The sequence below is a fragment of the Sinocyclocheilus grahami genome, unplaced genomic scaffold (genome assembly GCF_001515645.1).
Source record: "Sinocyclocheilus grahami isolate Dianchi unplaced genomic scaffold, SAMN03320097.WGS_v1.1 scaffold1464.1, whole genome shotgun sequence".
Lineage (NCBI taxonomy): Eukaryota > Metazoa > Chordata > Actinopteri > Cypriniformes > Cyprinidae > Sinocyclocheilus > Sinocyclocheilus grahami.
The window spans coordinates 142,150-158,309 of record NW_015506643.1 but is presented as its reverse complement, the minus strand read 5'-3'; positions in this window follow the sequence as shown (position 1 = coordinate 158,309).

Genomic DNA, 16,160 nt, shown 5'->3' with positions numbered 1-16,160 from the left:
GAAAAACATTAATTCATAAAAACGTTCAATCATTCCCCAAAAGAGAGAAATAAGAAAAACAAAAAAAAGACACAGCACTGAAATGCCAAATGTGTTTTAGTTTTTATTAACACTTTTAAAGTACAACAGTGACTCAGTGAAGGAAAAACATGCTGATCCAGAACATTATGGAATAGAATTTCCCAGAGATGCAACACATATGAGTGTTTCTGACAGACAGGTCAGAGCCTTGGCCGCATGGAAACATAATCAAATGTTTCTTCATGGTGATAAAAACCATATGGATGTCAGTTACACAGCTTAAATAAGCATTTGCACAACTCGCAGGCCAGCTCTGCACACCCGGCTGACTATGAAAATAATTAGTGCGTGAGCTGGAGCCCTTGTGGTGGCTAATCTCACAGCTAACAACCCCCTGAAGAGCTTCTGTGCGAGTCCCCCTCAAGGTCTGTGTGTATGGAGAGTCTAGAGGGACAAACACAACTCTGGCTTTTCAACAATGCTCTTTCTCCCCTTGCTGCAACGTTTACTTTTTAGCGATAATAGAAGAAATTGTTTTGTAAATGAGCTAAGTTTGTGACAAACTCATGATAATTGTGTTTAATAGCTTTGCATTTGCTTAAAGGGGAGAAATGTAATATGTTAAATAGAATATAAATCTATGTAAGATTATGGACACAGGAAGTGAAATAATCAGATCATCAATATCTGTGGATGAACAGGGTTCAATTAGTGAAAAGCAATGAATAACAAAACAAAAAAAACTACAATATCATGAACTTTTTTTTTGTTGTTGTTCTGGGGGTATACCTTTTCAGCAAAGGTGAATTAAATTTATATATATATATATAAAAAAGTAAAAGCTTTTACATTATTACAAAAAAAATCTAACATTTCTAGAATCGTGGGGAAAAAAGTGTAATGGTTTCTACAAAATTGTACAGGATATTATAATGATTTCTGAAAGATCACTTCTGTGACACTGAAGACTAAATAGCGGCTGCTGAAAATTCAGACACTATATTTGGGTAAAAAATAAAATAAATAAATAGAATCGTATTGTACTAAGACAAAGAATTACAAGAAAATTTGGTGCATAAACTATTTTCACTCAGAAATTGCTAGTAAATTTCATAAACAATTAAAAGAATGGCAAGTAACACAATGAGTTAAAGTGTTTTGATTATTTTCTTGTAAAACATGCTCCAATAATCTATGTTTTATTTAAAAGCTTCATATAGATAGATAGATAGATAGATAGATAGATAGATAGATAGATAGATAGATAGATAGATAGATAGATAGATAGATAGATAGATATTATTTATATCACTTTTATTCCATCAATCGTTGCTTTTTTCCATCCTGCAGCTTTGTAAATATTTCAGCAGTTCATCTGTGTGTGTGTGGTGTGAAGTGTCATTTAGTCAGGTAGGCCGCTGTAGTAAAGTGCAGCAGTACAGACTGTTAGAGGTGAAGAAGAGTGAGGGAGCAGTTGGAAGAGTGTAACTCTAATGGGATGTGAAAGGGAGAGACCGATAACTAATGTGCTTCTTGTGTTCTCCGCTCTTACTTGTCATCTCTCCGTCTTTCACTCAGAAAGAACATCTCTCCATTTCTGGATATGCATGAGTGTGCATGTCCAGTGATGGTGATATGTGTGAGATGATGAAGATGATGATGATGATGTGTCTACTTGTGTGTGAAATAGTAAAAAAAGAGAGCGAGAACGATGATGATGAGGGGAAGGAAATGAGAGGTGACTGCGAGGTTCACTTAGCAGATAGAATGATATTAACAGCGACAGACACCTTTCTCTGCGTATCAGTGGCACATGCAAGCATGCGTGTGTCGGTGTTTCTGTGCATATGGTCCTTCTCATGTGTAGCTTCTCTTAATGTATTTGATGAGCTTGTTATTTATGCACAAGTTACTGGGTGAACGTCTGACTAGACTGAATTTTGTCTTTGGTTTGGCACAGGTGGATGAATGTGGATGATGCATGAATGTGAACAGTATGACTGCGGACGTGATGTGATTTCGCACTGACCTGAATTCAAGACATCACATCACAAGTATAATCCATTTCATTCCTCGGGATGCCCACTTCTCTTAGAGAGGGAGAGAGAGAAATAAAGCAGAGAACAGTTTGTGAAAAAGAAGTCAGTTTGTGTTTTTATTCACAGTGCTATCAAGCAAAAAAGAAAGAATAAAAAGATGGTCAAAAGTTTGGAATAATTAAGATTTTTTTAAATGTTTTTGAAAGAAGTCTGTAATGCTCACCAAGGCTGCATTTGTTTGATTAAAAAGACAATAAAACAGTAATATTGTAAAGTATTATTACTAAATAACTGATTTCTGTTTATATATCTTTTTTTCCCTGTGATGGCTGAATTTTCAGCAGCCATTACTCCAATCTTCAGTATCACATGAAAAAATCATTTCAATATGCTGATTTAACTGGTACTCAATTATTATTTGTGTTAAATTACAAATAATGGTAATTATTATTGTTATTATTATTATTGTATTATTATTAGAAAATAATGTTGACAGTTTTTGGTGCTTAATAGTTTGTGGTACCCATGATTTATTTGAAATATAAACCTTTGTAACATTATTAATGTATTTGTCACTTTTGAGCAATTTAATGTGTCCTTTATTAATACAAGTATTAATTAATTAATTTTGTTCGTATCACAAATTTTTGAACGGTTGTGTTTCCACAAAAATATCGCACAGCAAAACTGTTTTCACCATTGTTAATAAGACGAAGTGTTTCTCGAGCACTAAATCAGCAAATTAGAATGGTTTCTGAAGGATCATGTGACACTGAAGACTGAAATGATGGCTGCCAAACATTAGCTTTGCTAAAAAAGGAATAAATTACATTTTACAAACATATTTTAAATTGTAGTTTAATTGTAATTACATTTAACAGTTACTGTTTTTTTTTTTTTTACTTTATTAATGCATACCTTGGTGAACATAACAAGCTTCTTTCAAAAAACTATTTAAAATTCCAAGCTTTTGACCGGTAGTATTTATATGGAATAAAGAACACAATTAAAGAAACAAAGCAACAGAGGAAAATAAATGTCCCTATTACAATATGAAATGTCAAGTCACAGCAGGCTGCACACCTACTAATCATATCATAAGAAACAAAAATAATCTCTCTGTCTATTTTCTCAGTAAAGGCATTAAGTGACCTCCCACTGGTTCTCCAATGATCTGTGGTAGTGTAAAATTGCTCTGCTGTGTTAGAGCGGAGAGCTGTTTTGCAGAAGAGTGTAGAGCTCTGTTACCTTCTCACCTGCTTATAAAAATAGAGACAAAGAGGTCACAAAGCTGAATTAATGATATGATTATAGTGTGCACTTAATACTGGTTACCATGGAGCTGACCACTTGTGGATCATGATTCATTTCTGAGCATCTGAGACTGGCATTATATGATGGAGACCTTTATTTTTACTCACAGACTGAAGGATTGTAATTATGGATATGACTATTACAAACCATTCAAGGGCTGATTCTTTCTGCCTGTTTTTATAGATATATGTTAGTACGATTATACAGTTAGTTTAAGCAAGGTTAGGTTTAAATGCATACAAATGTAGTTTTTCACATTCAACACATTATTGAGTTGCAAAACGATTTCTGTGTTATTCAATGTAGATATTAATCAGAATCAGAATCAGAATGAGCTTTATTGCCAGGTATGTTTACACATACGAGGAATTCGTTTTCGTGACAGAAGCTTCCACAGCGTAACAGAATGACAGTGACAGAACAAAATACACAGATAATAAAAAAATAAAAAATAAAAAAAATAGAACAAGTAAATAAGGAATAAAAATATATAAATTGACAATTGTATGTGCAGGTATATTACAATAGACAGTTTTGTATGTACAGGTATATTATGTGCAAATTGTAGGTGTAGACTGAGTATGAGTGTTAGATAAATATGTGTATGAGTGTATAAATAGTGTGTGTTCCACAGTTATTGTCAAGTGTTCATGAGATGGATTGCCTGAGGGAAGAAACTGTTCCTGTGTCTGGCCGTTCTGGTGCTCAGTGCTCTGTAGCGTTGACCAGATGGCAACAGTTCAAAGAGGGAGTGTGCTGGATGTGAGGGGTCCAGAGTGATTTTGCCAGCCCTTTTGCTCACTCTGGAAGAGTACAGTTCTTGGAGAGAAGGGAGGGTTGTACCAATGATTCGCTCAGCAGTCCGGACTACCCTCTGTAGTCTTCTGAGGTCAGATTTGGTAGCTGAGCTGAACCAGACAGTTATTGAAGTGCAGAGGATGGATTCAATGATAGCAGAGTAGAACTGTTTCAGGTTGATCCTGTGGCAGGTTGAACTTCCTCAGCTGGCGAAGGAAGTGCAACCTCTTCTGGGCCTTTTTCACAATGTGTCAATGTGAGTGTCCCACTTTAGGTCCTGAGAGATTGTGGTGCCCAGGAATCTGAATGACTCCACTGCAGTCACAGTGCTGTCCATGATGGTGAGTGGAGGGAGAGCAGGGGGGTTCCTCCTGAAGTCCACTTTCATCTCCACACTTTTGAGTGTGTTGCGCTCCAGGTTGTTGAGACTGCACCAGACAGCCAGCTCTTTAACCTCCTGTCTGTAAGCAGACTCATCACCGTCCTGTATGAGGCCGATGAGTGTGGTGTCGTCTGCAAACTTCAGGAGCTCGACAGAGGGGTCTTTAGAGGTGCAGTCAGGGAGAAGAGCAGTGGGGAGAGAACACAACCCTGAGGAGCTCTTCATCATATAATATATATGATGATTGAACAGAAAAAGTACACTTTCTGGAGAGAATAAATACAATTTGAAACTTATCTGCACTACAAGGAATAAATACCACAGGTTAACCCCTGAAATCACAAGCTTTTCTATGTTTTATACATTTATCTTTTTCAGTCATGAAAAACGACCTAATCAAAATGTAAAGCGCAACTCGCTTTTACAACTAAGTGCTTTTCCCCTTTCTCTCGGATAAGCCTGGCCTCTGCCCAAGAAAAAGCTAGACTTTTATGTCCAACATTAATTTGCTCAGATCAAACCATTTTGCAGACACTTTGCATGACATTTGGCTGGGAAACACAGCACTAAAATACAGCTGAACACAGGCCACAATGAGCCCAGGAACACCAGCAGGCTTCATTTCATTTAGTCTTTACACACAGTGTGAGCCTATTTTGTATTATTGCTATGGTTTGAATTGTTGAAAGCGTATGCGCACACATTGAGATCATGCACCGTGTGTCTTGTGTGTAATGTGTAATTAATGTACTCATTTAATTAGTCACCTTCCCGTGCACACGTACACACAAACACAGACACACACCATCTCCTACAGTAGAACTGAAGAAAATATTTCTGGTATTTACCATTTATTTTTATATATATATTTATCCCTGCTGACTTGTGCACAAATGTGTACACACATTTAACCTTTGACATGTGAACTTTTCAGAATTCTTGTGCGCCCTTCCTCCTGGTCCTGCTACGGGCTCTTATACAAACTGATCCTGTTTGAATCTACAATGGCTAGAGCAGAGTGGTCATCTATGATCAGGTGAGAGACGCATCACTTTCTGCTACAGAGAGGACAGTTCCTCCATATCATGTCTATATCTTCCATATCCAGATCCCATTTCAAAAGGGAAAACCCACTCAGAGAACTTACACGTGTTTGCATTTGGACTCATATCACTGGCAATACCAGCAAAAATAGCTACTGTGAATGAAATGTTTCATTTTGAGCATATTTGATTTTAATTAAATACAAAGTGCCGGAATCACATCATGCTTTTATCATATTTGCATGTTTAATTTAACTCCTTTCAGATTCATTCTGTGCCTGTGTATTTTAAACATGCCCTGGATAACTCGAATATGTGGAAGTTCTGATTTACACAGGCAGGAAACATACAGTAGCCAGCTCTGAAGTAGCGTCTGGGTTTAGCCACGGGAATGCTAATCATCAGGCTGTAAAGGCGACCAGTCAGCCAGGGGTCAACATGAAGACATCTGATAATGTGTGTATGTGTGTGTGTGCACTGATATGGGTATTTGAATTTGTCCTCTGATCAGATTTATATTCAAAAGCAATGTATCACATTAGTTCAGCTGCAATGTGATTATTGGTTCTGCTGAGTGGCATCTTGTTCAAGATTCAAGATTTTTATTTGTCACATACGTGGTTATATAGGGAATATTCTAATTATTTTCTAATATTTGCTAATTCTTTTCTATTTTCAATTTTCCATATACAGGAAGACATATGAAAACTATAGCTTTAAAGCCATTACTCCAATCTTAAGAAATAATTCTAATATGCTGACTTGATGCTCAATTAGTAATAACCACTCTTATTATTATAAATGTAAACATTTATAAACATTTTGCTGCTTCATATTTTTGAGGAAATCATGCTACATCATTTTTTTTCAGGATTTTTTTAAAGAAAAAAGTAACCACACAGCATTTATTTGATTAATTAATGTATTTTACATTTTTTATAACATTGTGTTTTGATAACATATTGTAACATAAATGATTTGATCACTTGTGAACATTTTGATGCATTCTTGCTGAATAAAACAATTGAATGCATTCTTGCAGAATAATTTATATTTTCGTACTTATCAAAGACTTTTGAATGGGAATATAAGCATGCTTTAAGCAGGAACTGTTTTCTTTCGATGTCAATAATGTTAGAGCAGTCCTAATTGTAAGAATATTTATTCTTATCCCCTTCACTTAATTTCTCTCCCTCTGTTATTAAACTCTCCTAGAGTGTTTCGAGGTGAGGCTTCTGCTTAGGAGGGCTGAAAAATAGATGGAGCAGAGAATGTCAGCGTAAGATAAACACCAGCATAGTGAAGTGGCTCTCACAAGCTTGACAAGACAGCAGAAAGAGAGAGGGAAAGAGGAAGAGAGGTTGATCTTTTAGGCCAGATGTGGCTCTGATGCGGCTGAGCTTTGATTTTTTTTCCCCAGCTCTCTTTGCTAGCTCGTAAACCTTATTATTTTGTTCCAGAACCTCTAATCTCCCCCTCCTCCTTGTGTCACAGTCACTAGGTCTTTTATTACAGTTTCCAGGGTGGGGTCTTTTGACAGGTGGTTGATGGGAGTTTTTGTGCGTAATGAGGAAGGAAGTCTGACAGAGAGAGGTTGTATCAGCATTACATCACACCTAATTAATAAAGCAGGCCTGCACAAATACAAAAAAAAAATAAAAATGTGATTAATGGATTAATGTCATCGCTGGCACACAGCCGTATCATTAATGGCCGCATGGGGTAAACACACAAACACACTCTAACGTGCTTTATCTCTCTACATCACTTAATGCATTCGAATATTTATTATGAATAGAAGAAGGGAAAACAGCCACAATAAAAAACGATGGAAGAATGTCATACACAAAGGGGAAAAATGGCCAAGCGGAATGAAAAAAGACAGCAGCTATATTTAAACAGCAGTATAATGACAGCAAGTTATAAAAAGTTATGAAAACACATTTCAGATTATCCCGCTCCAACTCAGTCACAATCAGTGACTCACCCCGATCCCTGAATCATGACACTCATTGCAATGGATACAGATTGTGCTCTCTAGTAATATCAACCTCATGGGAGCAGAATACTGGGAGGAAACCCAGTCAGGAAGCCAGAATGAGTCAAGCTCCATCTGCTCTATAAAAACACACATATGCCTTGATTGGAACGGCTGGATTTCACTAACAATGTACGGTTGCATTGTGAAGAAACGCATTCTGCATTTCTTTAAAGGGGTCATGTGATGCGATTTCAATTTTTCCTTTCTCTTTGGAGTGTTACAAGCTCTTGGTGGATAAAGAAGATCTGTAAAGTTGCAAAGATTAAAGCCTCAAATCCAGAGATATTCTTTATAAAAGTTAAGAGTCAACCACGCCTACCTAAAACGGCTCGTTCTAACACGCCCCCACATATCTACGTCACTGTGTGGGAAGATTTGCATAACGCCGCCCAAATGTTCACGCAAAGAAAGAAGGCGTAACTTTGATTCTCGCTGTAGTATTGTTGTTGCCCCCACCGCCATGTCGTGAAGTCGCTGTGTGTTTCGTTGTGAAAGCAAAACTACTTTGTTTGGTCTTCCAAAAGAGGACGATATCCGCTTCGTCATGCCTAGAGCTGATCCGTGCTGGTCGCTGAGGAAATACATCAACTTCGCGCTGTGGATCGCCGGATCGGCTTTCACCGTGGACGAAGCGGAGTCCAGCCCGGGGTCGTCACATGTGGTTGCCGCAAGCCCTCCGGCCGCTCCTTCGTCGAATCCGCCGGCCACGCCGTTCTCAAGTCCACCGGCCATTCCTCACTCAAGCCCGCCGTGTGTGACGCTGTGTGATGCATTTTATGGAGGACTGTTTCCTGAACCTGCAGAGTAGCCTACAATGGGTCTGTGCTCAAAGACTGTTCTATAAAGTGGGGCAGTTCCAACTTTGCAAGGACAGTCTGGCGCTTCTGACTCACAACCGGTAAGTACATTTTTTATATTTAAAGAATTTGCCACTGATGATTCAAACGCGAGTTATGAGCAGTGTAGAGAAGCGCTTGTTGTTTGTAATTTCTCCGATCACAAATGCAGACATGGTTTTATGTTTAAGCGGCGTGATACGCAACGTGTAAAAACACAGTATAAGTCATTATAATCAGTAATTATGTCCCCACTGGATGCAACAAATGCCTCGTTTATAATTGGTTTTATTGGTTTTGTCTCGTCGTGCCGGGAGACACAGCATCACAGTATGTTAAGGGGCGTAACATTTCCGTCACACGCTTGAGATATTCAGCCAATCACACGCACTGGATAGCTGGCCAATCAGAGCACACCTCGCTTTTCAGACCGATGAGCTTAAAAATCGACGCGTTTCAGAAAGGCGGGGCATAGAGGAGCAACAATAATGTACACTATGTGGAAAATAATGTGTTTTTTGAACCTTAAACCGCATAAACACATTGCATTACACCAAATACACGACATAATGTTCTTTTTAGCAACGTCATATGACCCCTTTAAAGACCCGCTCTTCCCGAAACATCTTCTGTTACACCAAAACAAGTGGTAAATTATATAAAAAATCTAACATTTTGGTCAATTAAACCTCAGTGATGCCTGAGTCTTAAATAACGACGGCCTTGTTTGATGGTCAGTTTTGTTGACCTTGTAGGTCTGCATTTCAGAGCCCACTTGCATCATTATTAGTGCTAAAACAGAGCCGGGGCTATTAGTTAATCTGTTAGGAGCTGTGAGCCGGGCCGGCCGTGTTTGTCTGGTTTTCATTGGGGTAAACATTTGTTCCAGTTGTAGATGCTGTGCGGCAGGAACATGAATCAGGGACGAGAGGCGGAAAGAGCTCTGACAGCTGCAGCTCATTACCACCACCATTACTGCTATAGGGGGCTGCTGGGGGAAATTCCTCCTTCCAGGGAAAACGTTCCTGTTTACCATACAGCGCTGTGGATCAGGTCCCGCACACAGAGATGCAAGGCAATCACATGCAGGCTTACGCACACTCACAAAATGAATGAAAATGTGCCGTTTTGCGCACACACACACACAGACATTCTCTACGGTCACACTCAAATAGACACATGGATGCGTGTACACACAGACACCCACACTCATCATGTACACTCTCACACACTAACAATCAGTCTTTCTTGTGAGCTGATATAGTACCTCCACCCCAACTGCTCCGTGTCCCTCACACACACACACTCACATGTTCCTTCAATCACGACTGACTCATGCCTGCTTTACGTCATTCTGTCCAATCAGACAGAGTTCCACAAGCCCATTAAACTGAAAGTTGTTTTCTTTTACTTGGTCATTCTTTCACCACTACATCAAAGTCAAACATTCAGTCATAATCAAGCTCTTCACACCCACACGCACACACACACACACACACACACACACACACACACACACACACACACTCACATGTTCCTCAATCACGTCATTCTATCCAATCAGACAGAGTTCCACGAGCCCATTAAACTGAAAGTTGTTTTCTTTTACTTGGTCATTCTTTCACCACTACATCAAAGTCAAACATTCACTCATAATCAAGCTCTTCACCCACATCTGCACATTCATTGTATAATCACAGTCACCCATCATATATCTTCAGCACAAACAGACATCACAAATCTTTATCTTACTCAGAAGCTTAAATCACTGTCCATTTCGACAATGATAATCTGCAGACAATACTTTCAAGATCAAAACACTGCATGCGGTGAATACTGGAGCTAAGATCAAACTAGAAAACTATTGAGCTAAAGAATGTAATTTGAACTGATTTCCTTAGTATGTAGCCTAATTGTTGTGAATTAAAAGAAGAAAAAAATTGATTATAATGGCCTACTTGTTTATCATTTTCTAATATATATATATATATATATATATATATATATATATATATATGCTATCTCCTGCTTGGTTGCACTACATATAATTTTTTAGAGTCCTTAAATTTAAAATTTTCACAAACATTTTATTACTTTTGAAAACTAAATGTAACCAACATTCTAGTCTAATAATTTGACACGTGTTTTAAAGAGACAGTTAATCTAAAAACGTATATGTTGTCATCATTTACTCACCCTGATGTTGGTCCAAACCGGCATGGCATAACACAAAAAAAAGATTTAAAGAAGGTTTCACTGTATGGACAAAAAAAGAGACATTTCTCAAAATAAAGACAGTACATAGAGGGGAAAAAAACAGGGTTGAAATGAGATGAGTGAGTAAATGAAGATTTTTATTTTTGGTAAAATATCCCTTTAAATTAGATTTTTACAAATATAATATATATTTATATATCATTGATCCTAACATCAAACATAACATAATTTCTCCCAAACGGTCCTCTTCTTCCAATCTAACCTGCACCTGATTCTACAGTTTTGGCTTTGATGACCACAACATGAGCAGCTGATAGAACTGGGTAATGTTTTAATTTTTCTGCTGCTCTCCTTGAAAGCATAAATCAAAAGAGATGTAAAAGCACCACGTGTTTTGACTGCTCCCTCCTTCTCTGACCTATGCCAATTTTTATCTCAACCTGCTTTAACTTTGTAGATCAGACTTTAATTTTGAAGCGGGTCTGTGGGACAGTGATGAATTGGATATATCAAGCAGGGCTTAAATTACCCTCTCCCTGGTGGCAGAGGATGGGAAGGTGCCGGAAAAAGAGGTATGAGTGCGAGGAGGGGTGCGCTCCATGACCTAGTAACAGGCAGAGAAAGAGGGCTGGTCAGCACTTGCCCTCTCAACCCTGCAAGCTAGCACACCCAGAGAGAGAGAGAGAGAGAGAGAGAGAGAGAGAGAGAGAGAGAGAGAGAGAGAAGAGCAGCCCCAAACACTTAAGGTTCCTCTTCTGAGGAAGAAGGACATACCAGAGTATGAGACACATCAGTGGTAAGAGGCAGAGGAAATATTGTACCTCTCTGAAGAGGCCAGCAGTCCTTTTCTTCCTCTGAGATCACTTTAAATTTCAGGGCAGAACAACAATTGTGAGCCAAACTAGATGCATGGTGAACCAGTTCTAAATGTGGGATAGTTACCACATCGTATACACACACACCGTATATAAACATATGTGACATGTTTGAAAACATATGATGCCCCAAGTGAGATAAGACTTGCAATTTAGACAAACACTTTTTACACCTACAATAATAATGCAAATTAATGATCAAAAACACTATGTTTTTTCATTCAAAATATTGTATTATTATTATTATTATTTACTAATAATTAATTACTTTATGATTGTGGTACATTATGATTTATATCTGGCAAGATTGCATAAACAAACATACTTAATTGAAATATAAAATTAATAATTATGGATCAAAGATACATTGAAACTATGCAAAATTAAACTACAAATGTGTGCACAATTTACTTTTTTTTTTTTTTTACACACAGCTCATTTTGTTGAGCAGAACAGAAAGCAAGCGTAATGTAAAACCGCTACAGATGAATGATATAGAAAAAAACAAATTGTTGTGGGATCTGCCATATCTAGAATAGGCAATTGCTGCCTGTCACTGAGTAAATGTTTTGCCTCTCTTAAGGAGATCTCTCTGATGCCTTGCCGCTTTACACACACTACTAGGAACAAGCGTGCCGTGAAGATGCGCAGTGCAGGAGAGCGTGAGCTCCAAAAGAAGCGGGAAATCTCCTCTAGTTCTAATTACGACACATGCTTTTTATAGCTGGCTAGGATCTAGCCCTAACCATTGTTTTCAGAAGGTAGAGATATAACGGTAAAGACACTTGCCCTCTTCAAACCACTAAAAAATGTGCTGCGTACCAAGCTGAGCTTGTACTGTGTGGGTCTTGCATGATCAGACCGACCCCGGTCTATAGCACAGCTGGGTCTCCTAGTCTCATGGGTGGTGTCACCAGATATTAACCTTTATTCATAAGACATGTTCCTTGAAACAATGAGTGCCTGCTGCTCCCCTGGGCCTAACCTGTGTATGCTGCGCCTTGTTATATTATAATGGTGTATTTTATATTGTTAATGCTGGGAGCAACTCATGAAAACAAATCCTTTGTTAGAGCTGTCTTTCTTGGCCAATAAACCTCAATTTCAACTTTACCTTCACCTCTCCTCCTCTGACTGATGACTGATGCTCTCCACTCATATACCGATCACATACAACATCCAGTTGTGCCTCTGCTCCATATAAACCTGATAACAGTATAAATAATCAACATTGGCATCAGTAACACAGGCCACAGTAGTAACATGCATTATCAAGGATCTTCGGCAATTATTTATTTCTACTTTTTTTATTTATAATAAAGAATCAAAAATTATAAAGAATATAGAATATTAATTTAAGCAATTTACTTAGGGTAACATGGCAAATGTTTTATATTTTATGCGCGCGCGCACACACACGGACACACACACACATGAATCATTAATCAACCTTAAGTCTTAGTTGTTCATGGCTTAAACTGAAAAAAAGAACATAAATTCCTACACAACCCACTCACACAATTTTGTTTTCCTTTAGAATTTTAAGAGAGGTTCAGTCTGCACCAGAGGTTAAACCTGTGCACCTGATACTCTTACTTGCAGAAACACCCAAATCCTGCTATTCTACCTCAATGTAAAATGCCTCAAAGATAATGATATCACTTATGGGACAACTAATGCTAATTAAATTAACAGCTACTCAAAATAACTACAAATGTCTCAGCCTGGATTTCACATAACAAACAGACTAACTAAACTTAACAGTCATTCAGTAGAGCAGGACTAGAAATCATGGTCCTCATATCGTTTGTCAACGTTAGTTACTCGGGACTCCTTTATAAGATCGTACTGAGATACTGTCTAAATTGCGATCCCTCCTGTGGATCTGTCGTGTCAGCTTGTGTAATTAATTTTAATAATCAATTATTTTTGCAACTTTAAGAAGGGGCTGAATTGATTGAAGTTCTTATACGCTGTTAGCATTTTTCATTTCATCTCTCAAAATTTTGCGCAAAAAGAATGAAATGAAACACTGCGTAGTCTTCACTATGCAGCTATGTGCATGGCAGTGATTACGATTGCTTGGATTACATTGACTGCTTTCCCTTTTTTCGAACAAAAACTATGTGTAGACGAATGAGGGGAAAGAAAAACGAACAGATATTCACATGCCTGTAAAAAGTGCGCAATAAACACAGCACTTGACCCCATGTTTACTTGCTCTTCTCTAATTTCGTGCTTGCGTCGGACACTTTTGGAAACCAGACTAAAATCTGGATTAGCATGGAGAAATCCAATTCATAAATCTCCCGTATTTAGACATCTGTGTAATTAAAATAGGCTGAAAGTTTCCAATAAAGTATTAGTTTAGACTATAAAACATATAGAATAAATATACGTCTAAGATTAAAGTCATGTTGGGGTAAGGCTGCTCAAGCTTTAATGTATCCACTGGGGCTATTTCAGACTTTGCTCTCAGTTTAAAGGTAGATATTTCAGACTTTGCTCTCAGTTTAAAGGTAGATATTTCAGACTTTGCTCTCAGTTTATAGGTAGAAACGAACTCTCAGATATCTTGCGGTTAGTGAGAGCTGCACTAACATGAGGCAAAGAACAAAAAGTGCATAGTTTAGACTTTTTAATGTTTTTTTCTCTCTCCGTACTATCACGTGGTGCTTTTTTCTTTTTCCGAATTTCAATGTTTACTGACTTTTTGGAGAATTAGACAGTATTTTTCACAGCGGTGTGTTCCTGCTCAGATTACACTTGCATTCATTTCTTCATATTCGACTGGACATTTGAATGAGCAGTTACTTCTTTAAACTGAACCAACAGCAGTTTATAAACCAGGAATGTTTAACAAAGCCACCATGAGCCATGCTATTGCGGCAAATCAGCGTTCCTGTTTTCTTCAGCGAATGTGGCAATTAAAATGAGCCTCCAAGTGTTACTAAATAACTCACTGTTTATGATTAAAAAAAAAATCCTTTCTCTATAAATTGTGTCAGAAATGCCTACTGTAATTATAAAACAAAATGAAACAAACATTCACAGAAATTAAGACATAAGGCATATTTTAATAGCGAATGATTAATTCAAGTATAAAGCTTATCTTAGAGTCTATCAGAGTCTTAGAAACTCTGTTTGATAATGCCACTCTCTTCTCCCTCAACAATAAATCACAAGCCTGAATATTCCTAAATCTGGAAGATAGAGAATTGTTAATAATAATAATAACAATGTGTACGTTTAAAAATAATACTTTAAGACTTTTTAAGCTGTGCTGATTTGTTAGGCCTATGATTCAAGTTAAACAGATGTCTGTAATTTTGACATTAAAAACAGACGTTATTTGATATTTTAAGAGTTTAATAGACACAAAGATACAGACAAAACATACTATTAAACGCATGAAGGATGCACACATGGAGAAACCCACAGAAAATAAAGTGAAACAGACAATAACGTACCTTTTCTTCTCTTTGGATAACTGAGCACAATCACAGTTAGCGCTGTGATTTTTTGACAGAAATAACACTGTCAAACTTCCTAAGTCGACGTAATTCAGAATAGTACATTTTGGGGGATTTTAGGATAAGCACATAAAAGGGGGCGGTTACAATCTGCTGCGCATTCACGTTCATATTCACTCATGCAGCTGCTCTGTTCCACACACGTGCGCACACACTCACAAAATGAGTTGAAGTTATTACATAGATGCAATTTGCTTGTCTCCGTTAATTTTTTTCAATTGAGATATATGCATCTATCTACACTCATGCAAAGTAGGCTACATATTTGAAGGAGAGCTTTACCTGTTTAACAGGTGTTTGATCGTCTTAGAGACTAGAACACATCTTTTACAGACCTTATAACTTGAAATAAGTCAAATGAAACTCGCGGTTCTCAAGACACTTTGATGGTGCATTTAAAGTAGTTTCGCTAGTAGTCACATGCTTGTAGACTGCAGGCAATCAGTGAAATATGCTCCGAAAATAACACTTCAGAATATATTTCATGCATTCTCGCGGTAATTTATAGCAAATCAAAATAATGCACCTCGATACAAGACACACACATTCACTCAGACTTTACAACTGGCAAAAAGACAAACATATTAACGACTTAAAGAATAACAGGCTAATAACAAAACACAATAAATGAAGAGCAGGGCATACTTTGCATCAACTCGCTTGTGAATTACTTTGAGAAAATATTTCAGAAAATATATTTTTAAACAGTGACGCGCTGCCATTACTCGTCTGTAGGCTATTATTAAATAGCCTAGTTGTAGCATTAATATAGACTAACGTGTGGGTAATAGGGGGAAACATTCCTCCACTAAAGTTTGGAAACACATCGTCATGCACTACACGCTGTAGCTTTCCGATGCACCATTAGCCTAATTTGATAATTCATTATTTCTTCTAGGATAGCCTATATAACATCGGAAAGCAACCCCCACTAAACACTCTAATCTTGCTTTATCAGTGGTTTGATGAAGAAGAGAAGCTGCCTGTAGTTAAAGCGACTCCGTGCGGCGTGTGTGTGTCTGTGTGTGTGTGACACTGATGGATGCGCCAATGGTTAGACG